Source organism: Artibeus jamaicensis, unplaced genomic scaffold, assembly GCF_021234435.1.
Source record: "Artibeus jamaicensis isolate MK-2021 breed Jamaican fruit bat unplaced genomic scaffold, CSHL_Jam_final contig_76, whole genome shotgun sequence".
Classification (NCBI taxonomy): Eukaryota; Metazoa; Chordata; class Mammalia; order Chiroptera; family Phyllostomidae; genus Artibeus; species Artibeus jamaicensis.
Window position 1 is genome coordinate 21,210,404 of NW_026521954.1, and position 16,183 is coordinate 21,226,586.

A 16,183-nucleotide genomic window follows, 5' to 3' on the forward strand; every position below is an offset into this window, starting at 1 on the left:
TCAGATGAGTGAGTAGGGAAGAACTGGCTATTGGAATTGGGATTGCTGGGAAAGACTTTGGCCCATAGTATGATATGAGACTTTGTGACCTGCTTCTTTGTGAGCTGAAGAAGGACCCTCAGGGGAGCCAAGCCAGAGGTCATTCACAAATGGCTTCCTCAAGAAGCCCCTTCTTGTTTCTTACAGCCTCTTATCTTCACTTACCCTCAGTGAGTCTGGATTGTGTACCTACTTTTGAGTTTGAATACCTGCTATCTATCCCTGTTTTCATATTTGGTAAGTCACTTATCATTTGATTCCTCACCCTAATTTCTCCACTTTTTTGGTCACTGTATGTACACTGTGTTTGATGAATTGCTTAAAATCTCCTTGTGACTAAAACTGGATGGGGTTTGTTAGGAACTTGGCTATTTCTGGGTGTGTGGTAGCCTTTCATAGCCTGCCCCTTGGCACAGGAGAAGCTGATAGTGACGATCATGTAATGGTGAAGAACATGACCTGAAGTGGGAGTCAAGCATCAACGAGATAGGGCTCTGCCCACAGCCTACTGAGAAAAACAAGGTTTGTTTATTTGTTTGCTTATTTATGACCATTTATTTTGCTACTGTCTTAAGGATTATGTTAAAACAAACACTCTGAAGTTACATTCATTTCCCCAGCTTTTCCACAACTTTTTTTAGTCTTAGGCAGGATAGTAACAAGATAGGAAAATTCCTGGGCAAGTAGAATTGAAAAACTGAGACAAGATCATTATATAGGGCCAGTTTGAACAACTTACAGCCAGCTTATGGATAGCAAGATCTTATCTTTTTAAACCAGGGACACTTGAGAGAAAATGGTTTCTACCTCTCCTCCCTGACCAGAGAATACACAGCTTCAATCACCCTGGTTGGGAAGACAGGTAACAGAGACCCAATCAGTACCACCTGTGCCAGCCAAACCCAAGGAGAGATGAAGTCAAGGAGGAAAATACCCAAAACCCGATTAAAGCCATATGGACCCTATATAAAAGTAAAGCAGTGAAGCTGACTAGAGAATGACCCTAAACTCCCCAATATGCTCATTTTGATAAATCAACATAATTGAAGGTCACACCTGGAAAACTAATGGATATTCTGTTAAGACACTCTCCTAGGACCTCCCCTAGGATTCTCAGCCTGTAGAAGAGAGGTAAAAATCCTCAAAACAAAGGACATTAGTATGGGCTCTCTCTGGAGCATGCCCATGCCTTTTCTCAAGCATGAATTTTTATTTTCTTTCTTCTAAACTCCAAGGTTCCCCACAAGACTTGCAACCAAAGGAGCAGTGGGCAGTAACAGCTCGTTTCAGACTTACCCTCTGAACTTGTCTCCAAAGCCACTTTTTTTCTGACATTTCTAGGGAGCCAAAGCCATTCACCTAAGCTTTCTCCTGTTGCTTCTTCTGCCCTTAACCCTTCCTTTGTTTCACTGTCCCCAGCTTCAATAAATGTACTCTCAAAATTACCCAGATTCATGCTGTGAAATCTTTTCTGCACAAATTCAAGATCCCACACCCTACTGGTTGGTCTGAGGCAAACCTACACCAGGCCTGGTCCCCATCCTTGGACGCATCAACCTGTATTCTCAACCAGACTTTGCCTGCCTTCTATAATCCCTTGTCATCTTAATCTAAGTGTGAACGGGCTATTATTGTATCCAAGAAATCATTTTTGTTCTTTTCGATTTGTCCCTCCAGATGGCATGTTGAGGCTCACACCAAATCTCCTATTTAACTTATTCCTCTAAATGACTCTTTTAAGACTTTTCTAGATATAAGAAAGCAGGTGGCTTACTTGATATCTACTCTGTTTTAACCAAACCCTAAATGTTTCTTTCTTGGCTGAAGAAAGAAACTAACAGAAAGGAAAAATGGACGCTTTCCTTTTTTCATATTAGGTAAAGAGTGAGCTTTGATGCTTCTAAGATTCCTTAATGAGAATAACAACTGTGAGAGTCAGGGAAGCTTTTTAGTTTTCTTCTTCCACTGACTAGCTCAGTTCTTTTGGATGGGCGACGTAATTTACACTTGCCCCAACTGCTGAACTGTAAGGTGGATAACAGTGATGCTTAACTTAAATAACTGTTATAAAGATAATAAATTAATCATGCATATATACTTCTTGCCTGACGCTTCATCAGAACCCAATAACATTAGATCCTCCTAGTCGTCTCATAGATTCTTTGTGAATATTTCATTTTTACAACAATGAATTCACAGAGTTATGCCTATCCCTTGCTTAACCAGGACATTTGCATAAAGACTTATTTTTAATGCAATCTTTTAATAAGAAATTGAAGTGGTGAGAATAAAGTATAAGTCTAACAAAAATAAAATAAATAAAATAAAATCATTGCCAACAAATTTTGGTGGAGTGCTTTTTTCTTTATACTTGGCTTGCTCTGATTGATTTTACACCTGCATCTTATGAGGCATATTTTATTTTTGTTAAGCCTTCAATAATGCTGAATAGGTATACTAGTACAGGCTAAGTGCTGTGTCATAACTAGAAATAGCAATAGATCTGCATCTAAGAAAGTTTTCAAAAAGACTGTTGAAGTACTTCCTTTTTGTCCAAGATGCCGCATCTTCAGGAGAAAAGGAAAAAAAAACTTTGAGAAGTTGTATTCAGTGGCATGAAATATAAAATATAATAATGTAAGGAAGGAAGTCTAATATGCCAAAAATTCTACCTGTGTTCACTTGTCAAAATCAACATATACTATGGATACAGTATATGAGTAGTTGGCCCCTACTCAATGGAGAAAACATGAGTGGGGACAATATACTTTTAAGAAGAAAAGTCATGCTCTTGGCTCTGGCTGGGTAGTTCATCTGGTTGGAGGGTCATCTCTATATGCCAAGGTTGTTGGTTTGATTCCCAATCAGGGCACATACAAGAATCAAACAAAGAATACATAAATAAATGGAACAACAAATTCATGTTTCTCTCTCTCCCTCTCTCTCTTTTTCTCCTTTTCTCTATCTCTATCTCTCTCTTCCCCCCTTCCTCTTTCTCTCTAAATCAATAAAAATAATTTAAGAGAAGATAACTCTTAGTCTTAATTTGAATATATTTAGCCTGGGGGGTTATTTGTCTTGCTTTTTTTTTTGAGGTTTACTTTTATCATCTTTTATTTTTTTTCTTTGGAGGGAGCCCTACCACCTATGATTTAGCAGTTAATAAACTAATTAATGATTGGATAAATGGATGGATGAATAGTAGAATGGATAGTGGGATGAACAATAGAAAATAATACAATAGGGAAATGAATGAAGGATGGGTGGATATATATATTCATAAAGGCTGTTTACTCCCCAAATTCTAATACCTGAAACATAGTGAGCACCCCATAAAATATCTTAAATACCTTGGTATTAAGCTCTCTTTATTCCCCCTGGCTGTATAGCAAATTCTGAACCAAATGGGCAGCAATGTTGGCCACCCACTGACTGTCATCTGGTACATACCTGACTGATGTCTCCAAAGACAGAATGAGATAAGCTGGCATCAAGGTTAACAGATTCTGCACATCAAGGTCTACTCCCAAGAATAGGTGGAAATGCAGGAGGTAGAAGCACCAAAGAAAAGAGGAAATTCTCCTTTGCTTGTCAAAAGGCACTTTAACAGAATGATATGAGCACAAGACTGAAAATAAGAAGCTGTGAGTTAGTGTCCATGTCCGCTACCTGCTCCCTTGGTGATAGAGGGCACTTTCCTTAGCTACCCTGAGCAGAATATTTCTTCTTTGTAAACTGGGCAATACGCCTTCTCATTGTTTGTTTGTTTGTTTGTTTCATAAGAATTTAATCTGAGAATGCTCATAAGCTTGTGTCTTAAACTTTAAACTGCTGCACCCCACTGTCAGTCAACATCCATATTACGTACAATAAAGAAAGTTAATTTGGTAAACTGTAAAAGTGTTTAAAGGTAAAAGACCATCCACAGACAACTGAGGTTTTGGAGATGTGATTTTCCCAGGACAATATGATTTCCCAGGACATTCAATCTTTTGTTCCTGAAGCAGTTTGTGCAAAGTAAAATCAAACAACAAAATTTTGGAGCAAAAATAATAACAAAGATGTAGTTTAATGTTTCTAATCTCTTACAAAGTCATTCCTACAGTTCCAAATTGCATTTTTACTAAGTAATCAGAGAGGTGGCTTTTTTCCTGGAAAAACCCCGTCAGCCACAACCTGTACCGTGCCCGGAATCTCAGAGGCTGCGTGGGACGTAAATGCATTATAAAACATGAGCTTGCCTCCCCTCAGTGCAGTTTTATTGCATATTTATGCCTGTAGCTGCAGTGCACTTCTGAGACAGGAGATACGCTTGTTTACTGTTTGGACTGACTCCACTGCCACTCACCTGCTCTGAGCTTAATCTGGCAGCCCCCTTCTGAGCCCAGTAACGCTTGTTTTGAGCCAGGAGGAAGCTGGGGAGTCTGCCTAAACCAAAGACTCCACATCAGGTGTTGGCAAGAAGAACGTGCTGAGCTCAGAGGCCTTCCCAGGCTTGCAGGATCAAATACACGAGGGCAATATCGCAGGTGCACAGCGTCGCAAAAGACAGCCGCCAAACCACAAACGCTAATCGGAATGCCTGAAGGCTGGCAGAATTCCGGCAGCGATTTCTCTCTCATCGATCTCCACTCGACTTTTCTTAGGAACCAACAGGGAGATGTTGGATCTGACTATTAATGAATCAGGACGCACTTTATTGGTCCTGAAGCACATTTGTCATGGCAATTTACATGAGTTAGCACCACGTTCCCAAAGCTTGCTGGAGAATCTAGCAAGCATTCATTTTAATGAGCAAACACACCCAGAATGACTTACACTTTTGATGGTATTTATTACATATTGTCACAAACACTATTAAATTAAGTTATGGGCCCATTTGCAAACTGAAAAAAAAATAAAGTGTTCATTATTAAAGCAAGAAAAAAGTCTTGAGAGACACTCACTCCAGCATTTCTCATTCTGTTGGATGTAGAATAAATTCTGGTGGTGTTCTTTGCCTATCCCAGATAAAGGGAAGTCAAGAGATCTGCACCTTGACTGAAGTCCTGGAAATCTGGGATGAGAAGGACAGACTTTTGGACTATAGAGGGCAGAGCCTAAAAGGAAAACCAACTTTGATGAATCCATAACCAAGTTATCGATCATTAGGAGCTAGGAAAGAGAAGCTAAGTGGTGGGCAGAATTGGGGATATTGCAACACAAAAGACTCAACACGAAGATTGGGTAAGAAGGTGCTACAGAGAATCCTTGAGGATATGAAACAAAATGCTAGGTGTGTTTTTAATTAGACCAAGTTCTTAGTTATGCCGCAAGAAGCTCCGCCCATCTGCACTTTAGCTTTGCATGGTAATTACTGGTAACACCCTGGCCCCCATTTACATGTCCACCTGCAATTAAAATAAGTTGACCTTATAGACCCTCCTTTATGTGATGTGTTATCTCCCCAGGACTTTCTTGAATGCTGACATTTGCCCTCCGTGCCTCCCCACACCCCACCATGCTCACTAATCCTCCTTACTCTCAGCTCCTTCCCAGTGGTGCTGCCTTTCTAAGAATCAGGGAAGCATGATGACTTACAGACATGGACAGATCTACATCTACCAACCATTTTCCCTTGAGACTTACTTAATCTCTGCATTGTGTACAACTATAAAGTGGGGAGAATTACAATGACTATTTTTAGCATTAGTATGAAGATTGAGTTAAATTATACCAGCTTGTTAAAACAAGCTAGTATACATTGCCTGGTAATTAATGAATACTATTTAGGTGTCTCTAATACTTATTAATTTTTATTATGTATCTCCCCTCCTCTCTTGCCCAGAGCTAGTCATGTGGGGAAAAGGCAAGGATAATAGGCTGGTGGGGAGGAAAATGTTAATATAATTTCTAGCTGAATATTGATTTTTTTTTCCTATTGGCATTGTGAAATGAGGGATAAAGAGACCCACTGATATAAATAAGTAAAATCCCTTTGAATGCAAACTAATGTGGGTGTGTTACATTGGAGACTCAAATCCTATAAATAATATTGCTATCATAAATGTAATTTTTCAAAATCATGATCTCATCAACTATTCATAGTAAAGTCCTGAAACATCAAAAGTACAATTGTTTATTAATTTGCACATTTATTGCATTACTGGATATTCAAAATATAATAAAAATAACAAAAATGCTTTGGAATCTAATGCAAAATGACATACATTCTGGGTCCACACACTTAGAGTCAGGCTTTTTACTTACATAAATGTCAGAATGGACATTGAAAATCATGCAAATTATAGAACAATTCTTTATTGTGTGGGAGGAGGCACCCAATGCATTGTAGGATGTCTAGCCCCCCCACTGCATCCCTGGCTTTGGAATACCAGGACCTCCCTTCCCCCCTTATCATGATGTCAGAAATATTTCACAACATTTCAAAATGTATCTTAGAGTAAACCATTGACCTAGAGAGTGATCAGGAGTGGGAGGAAGCTTAGAGATGAGGTGGAAGCCACAGAAGTTTGTCCAAGCAGTTCATTCAGAGCAATAAGTGACCAGGGAAAAAATTCAGTGAAATACAAACATTTGAATGACAGGCATGGAAGAGAAGCAGACCACAAAGTCTGGGGCCAGACAGAAGAACCAGGATCAAGGTCAAAAGAGAAAAGGCAAAGAAACCAGAAAATATTTTTAAATATATTTTATTGATCATGCCATTACAGTTGTCCCATTTCCCCCCCCCCCGTCATTCCCCTCCACCCTGCACACCCCTCCCCCCGATTCCCCCCTTTAGTTCACGTCCATGTGTCACAAGTTATTTGGCTTCTACATTTCCCATATTATTCTTGCCCTCCCCACTGTCTATTTTTTACCTACTGTCTATGCTACTTATTCTCTGTACCTTCTCCCCCCTTCTTCTCCTCCCACTCCCCTGTTACTAACCCTTCATGTGATCTCCATTTTTATGGTTCTGCTCCTGACCTAGCTGTCCACTTAGTTTGCTTTTGTTTTAGGTGTGGTTCTTAATAACTGTGAGTTTGCTGTCCTTTCCCTGTTCATCTTTTTTATCTTCTTTTTCTTAGATAAGTCCCTTTAACATTTCACATAATAAGGGCTTGGTGATGATGAACTTGAACTTGACCTTATCTGAGAAGCACTTTATCTGCCCTTCCATTCTAAATGAAAGCTTTGCTGGATAGAGCAATCTTGAATGTAGGTCTTTGGATTTCATGACTTGGAATAATTCTTTCCAGCCCCTTCTTGCCTGCAAGGTCTCTTTTGAGAAATCTGCTGACAGTCTGATGGGAACTCCTTTGTAGGTGACTGTCCCCTTATCTCTTGCTGCTTCTAGGATTCTCTCCTTCATTTTAATCTTGGCTAATATAATTATGATGTGCCTTGGTGTGTTCCTTCTTGGGTCCAACTTCTTTGGGACTCTTTGAGCTTCCTGGACTTCCTGAAAGTCTATTTGCTTTGCCAGATTGGGGAAGTTCTCCTTTATTATTTGTTCAAATAAATTTTCCACTTGTTGCTCTTCCTCTTCCCCTCTGGTACCCTTATAATTCAGGTGTTGGAATGTTTAAAGATGTCCTGAAGGTTCCCAAGCCTTTCCTCATTTTTTTGAATTCTTGTTTCTTCATTCTTTTCTGTTTGGTTGTTTCTTTCTTCCTTCTGTTCTACTCCATTGATTTTAGTCCCAGATTTGTTTCCATCACTATTGGTTCCCTGTGTAATTTGCTTCATTTCACTTAGTGTAGCCTTCACTTTTTCATCTAATTTGTGACTAAAATCAACCAGTTCAGTGAGCATCCTGATCACCAGTGTTTTTAACTGTGCATCTGATAGGTTGGCTATCTCTCTGTCACTTAGAAGTTTTGGCTCTGGGGCTTTGAGCCGTTCTTCTGCTTGAGCCATAATGTTTTGGTCTGTTCACACCTGTTACATTACGTAGTGAGGGGCAAAAGCTTAAGTGTTCACCAGGGCAGGTCAGCCCAGTCACTGGGTTGTGACACTGTATGTGGTGGCAGGGTCAGAGAGGGAGCTATGGAGTTTTTTCCACTCTCTCTTGGATTTCAGTCCCCTCTTCTGCTTCCCACAAGCAAACTGGACCCTTCCGGTGTTGGTTCCTGGGTGGGTGGGCTTGTGTTTGTTCTAGGACCCTGTGGGTCTCCCCAACTAACTCTCCTGTGAGGCTAGGAGCCTCTCCTGGCACCTCAGCCCCCGAAATTTTTTCCAATCAGTGCTTTTAGGCTTTATTTCACATCACTGGGGCCCTGGGTTGCATGGTCTGTCTCACTGACCATTTTTAAACCTGCCTGGTTTCTCTGCACACAAATGTGTATCCACAGTCAGCCAGCCGCCTTGTGGCCTTACTGGGTTTTCCTTTGTACTCACCCAGGTCACCAATCACTGCCTCCTCCTGCCAGGACCCCTCTTCGCCAGCCGCCCACTCCACCCCTCTTACCGGTCTGGATGAATGGTTCATTGTTGGACTTCCATACGGTTCACTTTTCTATCTGTTTGGTTGCATTTTTGTTTCTAAATCTTTGTTGTCCTTCAATTTGGTTGTGTAAAGAGGTACAGCGTTTTCACCTATGCCTCCATCGTGGCCGGAAGTCCTGTTTTCTGAAAGTGAGAATAGTCAATGTGTCGAATGGGATAGGTCAATTAGGTAAAATGAAGGATTGACATAAACCTACTAAGTCTGAAATTTAAGGAATTCTTTCTGAACTGTCCCAAGACTGTCAGTGCTGCTTTTGTGGGGAGAAAATACATTATAGCCCATTCAGCACTGGACATCAAGAATTGGAGACAGTGTGTCACCAACTCTTCCTAAGTAAGAGGAGAGAGAGATGAGGAAGAACCATTGATGTGGCTCACTGGATGGAAGCACCTGAGTGTTAGCTCACTTGCCTTTACATTTCCTTCAGTAAGTATCTCATGTATCTGTGCCTATAAAAGGTACAAGCAATACGGGGATTCGAGCACACCTCACAAATGCATTTTTGTTTGTTTTTGAAACCAATTGTAAATTTATACAAGAGAGACTTTTTGTTGAATAAGTCCTGCAAAAGGAAAGTGAACATAGCCCTTAATCTTTTCTTGAAACCCCGTCAATATCTTTAAGCATGTTCTGTGGATAACCATAGATTATGTGAACAGTAACATGCTTTTTTCTATTTCCCTACCATTTGCTAAACTGGCCCTTTTTCTCTTTCTTCCCAAAAGAAAGAGGTCAGTGTTGCTATGTCTGAAAGCATTGGCATCCCCCTCAGTAACTGTGCATCCCCTCAAAAATGTCAACAATTCATGGGCTGTGGAGAATCTCATTGTCAAAATTTGTCTTCAGTCTTGCAGTTGAAGTGGCAAAGAAGAGCATCTTCAGGATTTTATTTTAAAGACTGGAGAAACTTGAGCATGTCTACATGCTGAAGAGGGCAAGGTAAAGGAGAGGCTGATAAGTTGGGAATTAAAGTGTCCACTTGATAGTATTAGAACTTCAACAAGGCTGGAAAGAAGCAAACCAAAACATTCATCTTAGAGAGAAACTCCCTTTAATTTAATAGAGGGTAAGTGAATAAAGAAGGGTGAACAGAGAATGAAGAATAGAGAATAAAATGGAACTTTTCAGAAGTTCATGTACAGATAGGGCTTTTTCACTTACGGTATTTTAATAGATGCCACAAGTAAATTGGAGTTAGTAATAAGAATATTTATTTTCTCATTTAAGAAGTAAAAATACCCAGATTTAGATAATAAAAGTAGGAAGCAGTTAATAGAATTATCTGCAAATGATTTAAAATTTACTCTCAATTTCTAAGAAAACAAGGCAGCCTGGATGAGGGAATGGCGAGTGGTTGCTACCTTCTCTAAGATGGAGGACCAAGCAGTATCTAAGCTAAACCCTGTGGGGTGGACCATGGGATTAAGCTCCCTTTTGTTTACAATAGATGATCCATGGTCTGTGGACCAATAGCAGCATCGGGATCACATAGGAACATGTTAGACAGGCAAATTTTCAGACCCCATCTCAGACTACAGAATTTCATACCCTGGGTTCAGTAATCTGTATTCTAACAAGCACTACAGGTCCATGCTAATGTTTGAGAACCACTATTATAAACAACCAGAACCCCAAATTCAGATGTAGATACCAGGTTGCTAAGGAGTTCAATGGCAATTATAAAGACTTTATAGAGACAAGCAGGAGAATAGCTCTGTATGATAATTATACTATGGTGCTAGTGCCTATCCTTCTGGAGTCAGTTCAAATTAATCCCCAAACTTAGATAGGGAAAGAAAAAGTTTCTGGGTTTTAGAAATGTAGCACAAATTTGATCCATCACAAGGGAATACACAAGATTATTGTGGAGACAACATCCTAAAGCTCATGCTGCTTCAGTTTTACTTGATAATTTGCCTGAACTAAAGCTCAAACTTATTCATTAAGTAAGAGAACACAAGACAGACCTAGACTGCACTGAAGCTCTTCCCTTGCACTGGCTGAAACCTAGTGTAGCTAATCAGTGCTACAGGTCGCTCTCCTCACAAAGCTCACACGCAGTCAAGTCCTAAAGGTTTTGTAAGACATACTATGCTCAACAGTGTTTGAGGCATCATAATAACTCAATACATGATATTTTAAAAACTCATTGCAGTGTTTTTTGTTGACACTCATGTGGTTGACGGTGCACACTGTGGTGTGAGAGTGGGGCTACAAGGTGTAATAATAGGTTGAGGAGACATGCTCAGAAACTCAGAGACATGCTCAGAAACTCAGTCTGAGAGAGAAGGGTCACAGAAAATGCTTCCAAAATCATGATGCTTGCAGCAAATCTTGGTGGATGAATAAGGGAGAGAAGAGGCCCAAGGAAAGGTGACTCAGACCTGAGGACACAGCACTCATACAGTCATGAAAGCTGGACATCGCTCTGCTTTTTTAGAGGTGTTCAAGGTGTGCCATTCATGCCAAATGGAAGAAGATGAAGCTGCACACTGAGTGAAGACCCTCCCTGGTTGAACTAAGGAATTAGACCCATTTGGGAAAAATGGGAATGAGATCTACTTTACAAACCCTTCCCAGGCTACAGGAGGAGAGGGTTCTGAAATGGAAAAAACTTGATGTTGAGGGATTTATCTGGAGCTTGTTCACATAAATAAAGACAGCAAAGCTGAGGTCCTAGGTGAGGCCATGGAGGAGAGTGCAAGATCTATATAAGGGACTGTAATAAAAAAAGAATGTTTTCTGCTGGATAACAGGAGCCTCACTCACGATCAAGACTTGCCATGATAAGAAAAAAGAATACATGCAATAGACTCTGTGCACATCTTAGGTGACTAGCAATGTGTCCAAAATAATGGGACTTGGCTCCTGAGTTTAAGGCCTCACAGCACCAGGGAGAACAAACCATGCTCCAGAAAATAATTGAGCATGCTGAGGCCAGCAGGTGTTAAATGCTGGTATATACAGTAGAGACCCAAGTAAAGAAAGGTCTGAAATAAATTACTCTGGACCCTAAACCCAGACCCCCAGGATCTAGCTCCCACTCTGTAATTTCCTTAAGGTGTAGTGACCTTGAGCACGTTACTGCCCCTTTCTGAAAGGCCTAAGTTTCCTTTGCTATATAAATGATAAAATTAGAATATAAAATAGAAGAAAATGACCCAAGGCCATGCTCCTCCAATCAGAATTTATGCCTGCAAGCTGGCACACTGATATTTGAGGGATGAACAAGGTACACATTTCTGGAAAAGCTATCTTTTCTGATAATAAATAATTCAAGGGATTACCCTTCTATTAAATTAAACATAGGTGTAATTTAGCATAAAGTGCAAATATGCATAAATTTTAAAGATAAAACATGCTTCAAGGATGTATCTGACTTGTGATGCGTGATAGGCAGACTTCTAAGATGATTCTCAGGGATCTGTACTTCCTGGTATTTACCTTCTTATTAATCTTCTCCCCTTGAAGGTAGGCTGTAACTGGTGACTTCTCTAAAGAATAGAATACAGCAACAGAGATGGGGTGAAATTTATGAGATTAGATTATACAACAACTGTGACTGTCTCCCAGCCTCTCCATCTCTCCTCACCTAATAACTCTGATGAAGCCAGTTGTCATGTTGTCAGTTACCTTACTGAGATGTCCACATGCCAAGGAAAAGACCAGCAGGGAACTGAAGTCCTCAGACATACCTCCCCCAAGGAACAGAACCCTGTGATAACCATATGAATAAATTGGGAAGTGCGTTTTCCACATTTGAGCCTTGAGGTGTTTGAAATCCTGGCTGACCCATTGATTATGACAGCTCAGGAGACCCCAGCTAAGCTCTACATGGATTTTGCCCCACAAAAACTATGAGATAATAAAGGGGGGGTGCATTTTTAAATAAAGCAATGGGTAACTAATACATAAAAGATCACTTTGGGCTGGGGCCAGAGATATCCACTGAAGTAGCCTCTCTCTTGCCTCTTCCTTTAGCAGGATTTCTTGGAAATGTCTATGAAACCCTCTTAAGAAGATTCACTTTAATGGACTGGAAGTGGGAAGAGGGGCATTGCATTGTAAGAGTAAACTCTCAGATATCAGCTCTCTAGAATGCAAATTTCTATGAGTTGGAGAAATGTAAATAAAGATAAGCTACTTGCCCAAGATACCCTGGCTGACTTCTGATGCACTGAAGTTAAATCCAGTTCATCAGACACCTAGGTAGTCTTTTTTTAAATTTCTTTTTTCATCCATAATGTCATTTTTTATTTAATTGGTGTTCAAGTAGTTTTCTGTTTTTTACTCCCATCCCAGCCCCACCCCAGTGCTCCACACCTCCCTCCCATTTCCACTCCCCTTAGTTGTTGTCCATGTGTCCTTTATACTTGTTCCTGTAATAAATGACTTTGAGCCCTAATATCTGTGAATATATATGACTACACTAATTACTAATATTACACATGATATATAATTATAATTACAGTCATTATCCTTACTGAGTCCCCCAATTATTTTCTCAACATTTGCTCATTTAGTAGTTAGTCTGAGGCATCCAAATGCAAGGTTGTTTCTTTGCTTTCTTTTTCTTTTTTTCCTGTTGCCTTCAGTGACTCCTAAAGAACTATCAAGAATCTTTGGACAATGATCACAGAATGTTGAATTGAAAACATTTCCCAAAGCCCCAAGACATATTCCAGATGCCATTGTTGCATGACTGCCCAAGAGAAGGCCAGCCCTATTTTATAATTCAACTTCCCTTCAGGGCAGAGGGAGTGATGGCAAGCAGCAGCCAATGGAGTGTTCTTCCATCCCAAGGTCACACTGCAGAGAAATGATACAGGAAATGGGGAAAGATAGTCCCTGTTGTTAGAGAACAGTGACTTCTTGGAAAAGTCGGTGCAACCCTCTTTGTGACTGTAATTGCCGTGGATTACCAGAGGGAGAGTGTGTTTTAGTTGTTATCACTGTTACTGCTTTTCTCATCACATTTCTGTTTTATTGCTGTTCTTTTAAAGGCCCTTTGCCCTTGGCATGGTGTCCTTCAACCAGTCTAGAGATGTCTTATTAATGGGGAGCCCAATACTATTCACCTGTGTATAATATGTCAGTATGATTGAGATTATACTGCAGTAACAAATAATCCCCAAATTTCAACAGGGTAAAATGACAGGAACCTATTTTTTCTTCACAGCAAATGCCCACCATAGATTAGTTGAAGACTGCTCTGCACTGGTCCCACCCAAAAGCCCAAACCATCAGAGCAGCCCTCTCTAAACCATTGCAAGTGATGGTAGTAGGGGTGAGGTGACATAGCAATTGTGAGAACTGGCTCTAAAGTTTCTCCCAGAAGTGAAACACTGACATTTAATTGGCCCAAGCAAGTCACACACCTGCCTCAGTGGACGAGAAGAAGGGGGAGCAAGCCAACACATGCCCAAGAGAAAGAAAACAGTACTGGGAGGCTGAATGTCCACCAGGCAGTTATCCCTGAGTTAAGGTTATACTAGAGGCTAATGAAAATAAAGATAGGAATATACACATCAACGTTCATCCTGCAGATTTTATAACAAGGCTAAGTGGCTTGCAAAGTCTCATTCTTTTGGTTGGATGAGAGTCTCCCTAGTTTCAATCAGACTTAGTGGTAAGAAGGCAGGTAAAGAAGTCAAGCTTCGGTTCATGAACAGTCTCTTCTTTACTCTCAGCCCATGTTCTCAGCCACTCGTCTGCATCAAGGATTTTGTTTCATCGAGGTTCTTTTGCCTTCTGTATCCCTAGATACATCCCTAGATACACCGTTTCATCTGAAACCAGAAGAGCCAGTGTTTGTGCTGCCTATCACATACCAAACCCAATAAGCAGAAATAGCTTGAATCTTTATGGGTGCTTTATTTAGACGGTCAGTGATCTGAGTGGTGGGTTTCTACCCTAACGGACTGTCTTACATTTCCTTCCAAACAAGCCTTTTTATAACAAAGAACAAAATGCAGTGAAGAGTTTTGAAATTCAGAGAAATTAGATTAAGAAATTGTAGCATTATTGCCCTGGGCAGTTAGTTCTACCAGAGCAGGCAGGAGGGCATCTGCTTCTCCCTGGAACACAACAGCTGGGATGTATCCAGCTGTGCCCCAGTAGGTTGCTGTCTCTCCTGGGACTGGTGGGCCATACCTGCAGTTCCTGAAACAATAGCTTTAACATATGCATTTCCTACTAGGCTTATTAACTATCTACCTTAAACTAAAAATTTTCCAAATCTTGAGTCCTCCATCACAACCACCACTCTTTTCCTTCCCCTTTCTCCACAGCCAAGAATATTAAGAGGAGTCAGTATCGACTCTCCCCACTTTCTCACCTCACATTCATCATATTTGCAGGTTCTACCCACATTCAAAGGAGAGGAGACTAAACAAGGACGACGGTCATTGGGGTCATATTAGAATTCCTGCCATAGGTAACAAAAGGCCAAAGATCAAGAAAAGTCAAACACAGGTGGTTCCTGTATCTCTCTTGCTTAAAATCGAACCCATAGGCGAGTGTTTATCAAATGAAAGATGGTGAATCATGGGGGCCTCTGGATCACCTTCGACATGGCTACCTCTGCCCCTAGCAGGTATCAACATCATGAATGTCTTGATTATCTAAAAATTCTGACATCCCAACAGCAATGCTTCCCTCTTTCTTGACCTCAATATAGTGTACTACACAGGCATCAAAGCTTTGTCACTGGCAAGTTCAAATCTCCCCTTTTCCTTTTATAGCTTTGTCATGCTACCCAAGGTCAAACTTACTCAGGCTAAACCTCTTTCTGTAAAGATAATAATAAGACTTGCCTTATAGGGGTTTCACAGGGATTAGCTAAGGTGATGTTAAGCACACACTAAGACACACACTGAGTGTTCAACAGATTTTATTTATTATTGTTGTTATGTTGACTTATTCCTTTTTGCCAGCAGCTTCCTGGCTCTCACTTCTTTTCTCTTTTAACTCTCCCTAGTTTTCTCCTTTCATAGAAGCAGCGAGAAGCCTGTTACATTTAAAAAGTGCTGATACTAACAAAACAAAAAACATCCTTCTACTCTCCCAAGAGATGATATGATTAATCAACGTTCTCTGCCTGCCACCCCCTGCACCCCTGCCTGTATCTGAACCTGAATCACAAGACAAAAACTTAAGACTTTAAAACAGGAGTGAGAGTATCCATTTTTTCTTTGTTTGAATACAGTGATATGTACAGAAAAGTCCTAAAGACAGGCTAAAGGTCTCAAAAAGAAAAACACAGATGGTTTATTAGAAATGGCTTTTCCATTAACCATCTGTGTGACCTTGGGCACGTTGCATTTCGCCGCTGCCAACCTGCATGCCCTTCCCTGACAAAAGAGGAGCCTGGCCCATGATATCTGACTTCTCACATTGACATTCTGACATTTCAGATTTGAGAGCAGCCCTGCAATCAGCCGGAGCCTCCTGTGCTAGAACGTAGGACACATCACGCTAGTGGGGGATGCAGGCTCAGCTCATTCATTTCACCAGCCTCATGTTTCCCTCAGAGAAAAACTGTGCCTCCAGAAGAGAGAGTAAATGGTGGGGACAAATGGTGATGGAGAGAGACATGACATGGGGTGGTGAACACATAACACAATATACAGGTGATATACTATAGGATTG